General features: G+C 42.5%; 1 protein-coding gene across 1 annotated transcript in view; it reads left to right on the forward strand.

Annotated features, from left to right (window-relative positions):
- Positions 1 to 5,000, forward strand: part of LOC113829028 (uncharacterized) — a 304,539-nt gene that overhangs the window by 243,764 nt on the left and 55,775 nt on the right. The gene's annotated exons all lie outside the window — the stretch shown is intronic.

A 5,000-nucleotide genomic window follows, 5' to 3' on the forward strand; every position in this document is an offset into this window, starting at 1 on the left:
ATGAATGTCGGTCTGTCTGTCTTTCTGTCAGTCTGTCTGTCTGTCTGTCTTCTCTCTCTCTCTTTGTATGTGTGTGTATATATATATATATATATATATATATATATATATATATATATATATATATATATATATATATATAAATACATATAAATATATATATATATATATATATATATATATATATATATATATATATATATATATATATATATATATATATATATATATATATATATGTATATATCCCTTCCTCCCGTTTTGATATTCTCTTCCTTCCTATTAGTGCGTTCTAAATTTTGCCTCTTTCTTCCATCGTCCCTCCATACACGTTCGTTATTCCTCCATCTCGTTTTTTCTGCGTCTCCCTTTTATCAGCGTCCTGCCTCTCTCCCTTTTTTTAAACCCAGAAAACATTTTTCAATTTATCCGGCGTTTCGGGGCTGAGATTGGTTCCCGTTTTCTTTACGTGGGTTTTGTCTGCGATTTCTGTCTCTTTCTCTTTCTTTCTCTTTCTCTCTTTCTTTGTCTCATTTTCTCTCTCATTCTGTCTTTCTTTGTCTTTCTTTCTCTCTCACTATCTCTTTCTTTGTCTTTCTTTCTCCTCTTTCTCTCTTTCTTTGTCTCTGTTTCTCTCTCATTCTCTCTTTCTTTGTCTGTCTCTTTTTCTTTCATTCTCTCTTTCTTTGTCTCTGTTTCTCTCTCATTCTCCTCTTTCTTTGTCTCTCTTTGTCTCTCATTCTCTCTTTCTTTGTCTCTCTCTCTCACTCTATTTCTTTGTCTCTCTCTCTCTCACTCTATTTCTTTGTCTCTCTCTCTCCCTCTCACTCTATTTCTTTGTCTCTCTTTCTCTCTCACTCTATTTTTTGTCTCTCTCTCTCTCTCATTCTCTTTTTTCTTTGTCTCTCTTTCTCTCATTCTTTCTTTCTTTGTTTCTCTTTCTCTTTCTGTTTCTCATTCTTTCTTTCTCTCTTTCACTCTCTTTCTCTCTTTCTTTGTCTGTCTCTTTTTCTCTCATTCTCTCTTTCTTTGTCTCTGTTTCTCTCTCATTCTCCTCTTTCTTCGGCTCTCTTTGCCTCTCATTCTCTCTTTCTTTGTCTCTCATTCTCTATTTCTTTGTCTCTCTGTATCTCTCATTCTCTCTTTCTTTGTGTCTTTTTCACTCTCTTTCTCTCTTTCTTTGTCTCTCGTTCTCTCTCATTCTCCCTTTCTTTTGTCTCTCTTTCTCTCTCATTCTCTCTTTCTTTGTCTCTCTTTCTCTCTCATTCTCTTTTTCTTTGTCTTTCTTTCTCTCTCATTCTCTCTTTCTTTGTCTCTCTTTCTCTCTTTCTTTGTCTCTCTTTGTCTCTCTTTCTCTCTTTCTTTGTCTCTCTCTTTCTCCTCTTTCTCTTTCTCTTTGATTCTCTCTTTCTTTGTCTCTCTTTCTCTCTCATTCTCTTTTTCTTTGTCTTTCTTTCTCTCTCATTCTCTCTTTCTTTGTCTCTCTTTCTCTCTTTCTTTGTCTCTCTTTGTCTCTCTTTCTCTCTTTCTTTGTCTCTCTCTTTCTCTTTCTCTCTCTCTTTCTCTCTTTCTTTGTCTCTCTTTCTCTCTCATTCTCTTTTTCTTTCTTTCTCTCTCATTCTCTCTTTCTTTGGCTCTCTTTTTCTGCCCTTTTTTTTCTTTGGCTCTCTTTCTCTCTCATTCTCTCTTTCTTTGTCTGTCTCTTTTTCTCTCATTCTCTCTTTCTTTGTCTCTGTTTCTCTCTCATTCTCCTCTTTCTTTGTCTCTCTTTGTCTCTCATTCTCTCTTTCTTTGTCTCTCTTTGTCTCTCATTCTCTCTTTCTTTGTCTCTCTTTCTCTCTCATTCTCTCTTTCTTTGTCTCTCTTTCTCTCTCATTCTCTCTTTCTTTGTCTCTCTTTCTCTCTCATTCTCTCTTTCTTTGTCTCTCTTTCTCTCTCATTCTCTTTTTCTTTGTCTCTCTTTCTCTCTCATTCTCTCTTTCTTTGTCTCTCTTTCTCTCTCATTCTCTCTTTCTTTGTCTCTCTTTCTCTCTCATTCTCTCTTTCTTTGTCTGTCTCTTTTTCTCTCATTCTCTCTTTCTTTGTCTCTGTTTCTCTCTCATTCTCCTCTTTCTTCGGCTCTCTTTGCCTCTCATTCTCTCTTTCTTTGTCTCTCATTCTCTATTTCTTTGTCTCTCTTTATCTCTCATTCTCTCTTTCTTTGTCTCTCTTTCTCTCTCATTCTCTCTTTCTTTGTCTCTCTTTCTCTCTCATTCTCCCTTTCTTTGTCTCTCTTTCTCTCTCATTCTCTCTTTCTTTGTCTCTCTTTCTCTCTCATTCTCTTTTTCTTTGTCTTTCTTTCTCTCTCATTCTCTCTTTCTTTGTCTCTCTTTCTCTCTTTCTTTGTCTCTCTTTGTCTCTCTTTCTCTCTTTCTTTGTCTCTCTCTTTCTCCTCTTTCTCTTTCTCTTTGATTCTCTCTTTCTTTGTCTCTCTTTCTCTCTCATTCTCTTTTTCTTTGTCTTTCTTTCTCTCTCATTCTCTCTTTCTTTGTCTCTCTTTCTCTCTTTCTTTGTCTCTCTTTGTCTCTCTTTCTCTCTTTCTTTGTCTCTCTCTTTCTCCTCTTTCTCTTTCTCTTTGATTCTCTCTTTCTTTGTCTCTCTCTTTCTCTTCTTTCTCTCTTTCTTTGTCTCTTTTTCTCCTCTTTCTCTCTCATTCTCTCTTTCTTTGTCTCTCTTTCTCCTCTTTCTCTCTCATTCTCTCTTTCTTTGTCTCTCTTTCTCCTCTTTCTCTCTCATTCTCTCTTTCTTTGTCTCTCTCTCCTCATTCTCTCTCATTCTCTCTTTGTTTGTCTCTCTCTCTCCTCTTTTTCTTTTGCTCTCTCTTTCTCCTCTTTCTCTTTTACTCTCTCTCTTTAGCTCTCTTTCTCCTCTTTCTCTCTCAGTCTCTCTTTCTTTATCTTTCTTTCTCTCTCTTTCCACGCCTATCTCTATCTCTATCTCTTGTCTCTTCTGCTTTTCTCTTGTACTCTCGCTATTTTTTTTTCTTTCATTTCTTTCTCTCTCTCTCTCTCTCTCTCTCTCTCTCTCTCTCTCTCTCTCTCTCTCTCTCTCTCTCTCTCTCTCTCTCTCTCTCTCTCTCTCTCTCACTCCCTTTCTCTCCCTCTCTCTCTCTCTCTCTCTCTCTCTCTCTCTCTCTCTCTCTCTCTCTCTCTCTCTCTCTCTCTCTCTCTCTCTCTCTCTCTCTCTCCCTCTCCCTCTCCCTCTCCCTCTCTCTCTCTCTCTCTCTCTCTCTCTCTCTCTCTCTCTCTCTCTCTCTCTCTCTCTCTCTCTGCCACCTACTCCTTCCTTCCTCTCTTTCCCTCTCTCATTCTCCCTCCTTCTCCATTTCTCATCTTGCGCATTTCTCATTTGAATAACTTAATAAACAGAAGAACAAGGCATATCTCTCTTCCTTATTCATTTCATTTTCCCTCCCTATTTTATTAGTCTCTCTCTCTTTTTCTCTCTCTCTCCTTCTCTCTTTACTATACTCGTCTTCTCCGTTCCATCTCCTCTCTCTCCCTCATTTCTTCCTTTATTCCTTATTCTCTCATCTACTTTCGTTTATTTCCCTACTATTCTCATACACCTTCCTTCCACCTTACCCCATACCCCACCCCTCACCCCCACCTCTCCTCCTCTCTCCCCTCACCCATCCTACCCATCCCCTCAACCCACCCATCCGACCCCACCCCCTCCACTCTTCCCCACCCAACCTCCCCTCAACCCACCCCGTCTCCTACCCCTTTTCCACTCTCCCACCCACCCATCTTCTCCCCCATTCCCTACCCCCTCTACCCCACTCTCCCACTCCCTCTCCCCTCTCCCTTCTTCCCTCCCTCCTTCCCCTCCCTTCATTCCCTCCCTTCTTCTCCTCTCCCTTCATTCCCTCCCTTCTTCTCCTCTCCCTTCTTCCCTCCCTCCATCCCCTCTGCCTTCTTCCCTCCCTCCTTCTCCTCTCCCTTCTTCCTTCTCTCCTTCCCCTCTACCCCACTCTCCCTCCCTCTCCCCTCTCCCATCTTCCCTCCCTCCTTCCCCTCTCCCTTCTTCCCTCCCTCCTTCCCCTCTACCCCCACTCTCCCCTCCCTCTCCCCTCTCCCTTCTTCCCTCCCTCCTTCCCCTCTGCCTTCTTCCCTCCCTCTTCTTCCCCTCTCCCTTCTTCCCTCCCTCCTTCCCCTCTCCCTTCTTCCCTCCCTCCCTTCCCCTCTGCCTTCTTCCCTCCCTCCTTCCCCCTCTGCCTTCTTCCCTCCCTCCTTCCCCTCTCCCTTCTCCCCTCCCTGCTTCCCCTCTCCCTTCTTTCCTCCCCCCGTCCCCTCTCCCTTCATTCCCTCCTTCTTCCCCTCTCCCTTCATTCCCTCCCTCCTTCCCCTCTGCCATCTTCCCTCCCTCCTTTTCCCTCTGCCTTCTTCCACTCCCTCCTTCCCCTCATCCTTCTTCACTCCCTCCTTCCCCTCTGCCTTCTTCCCTCCCTCCTTCCCCTCTCCCTTCTTCCCCTCCCTCCGTCCCCTCTCCCCAGTGTTTGCTCCCGCTCCATAATTCACCGCATTTTTCCCGCCGGGTCTGTACCTCGGCCCCGTCCCCGTTTTCTTTCTTTGTATCACTCTGTATACACCCATTTTCTTTCTCTTTACCCCGTTTTCTTTTTTTGTACCCGTTTTCTTTTTCGTACCCCGTTTTCTTTCTCTCTACCTCGTTTTCTTTTTTGTATCCCCGTTTCCTTTCTTTTTCCCCGTTTTCTTTCGTTTTCCCCGTTTTCTTTCTTTGTCCCTCCGTTTTCTTTTTGTAACCCGTTTTCTTCTTTGTAACCCGTTTCCTTCCTCTGTACGCCGTCTTTCTCTTTACCTCGTTTTCTTTCTCAGTACCCCGTTTTCTTTTTTGTACCCCGTTTTCTTTTTCGTACCCCGTTTTCTTTCTCAGTAATCCGTTTTCTTTCACTGTACCCCGTTTTTCTTCTCTGAGCCCCGTTTTCTCTCTTGGCCCCC

This window comes from Penaeus vannamei, chromosome 36, assembly GCF_042767895.1.
Source record: "Penaeus vannamei isolate JL-2024 chromosome 36, ASM4276789v1, whole genome shotgun sequence".
NCBI classification, from domain to species: domain Eukaryota; kingdom Metazoa; phylum Arthropoda; class Malacostraca; order Decapoda; family Penaeidae; genus Penaeus; species Penaeus vannamei.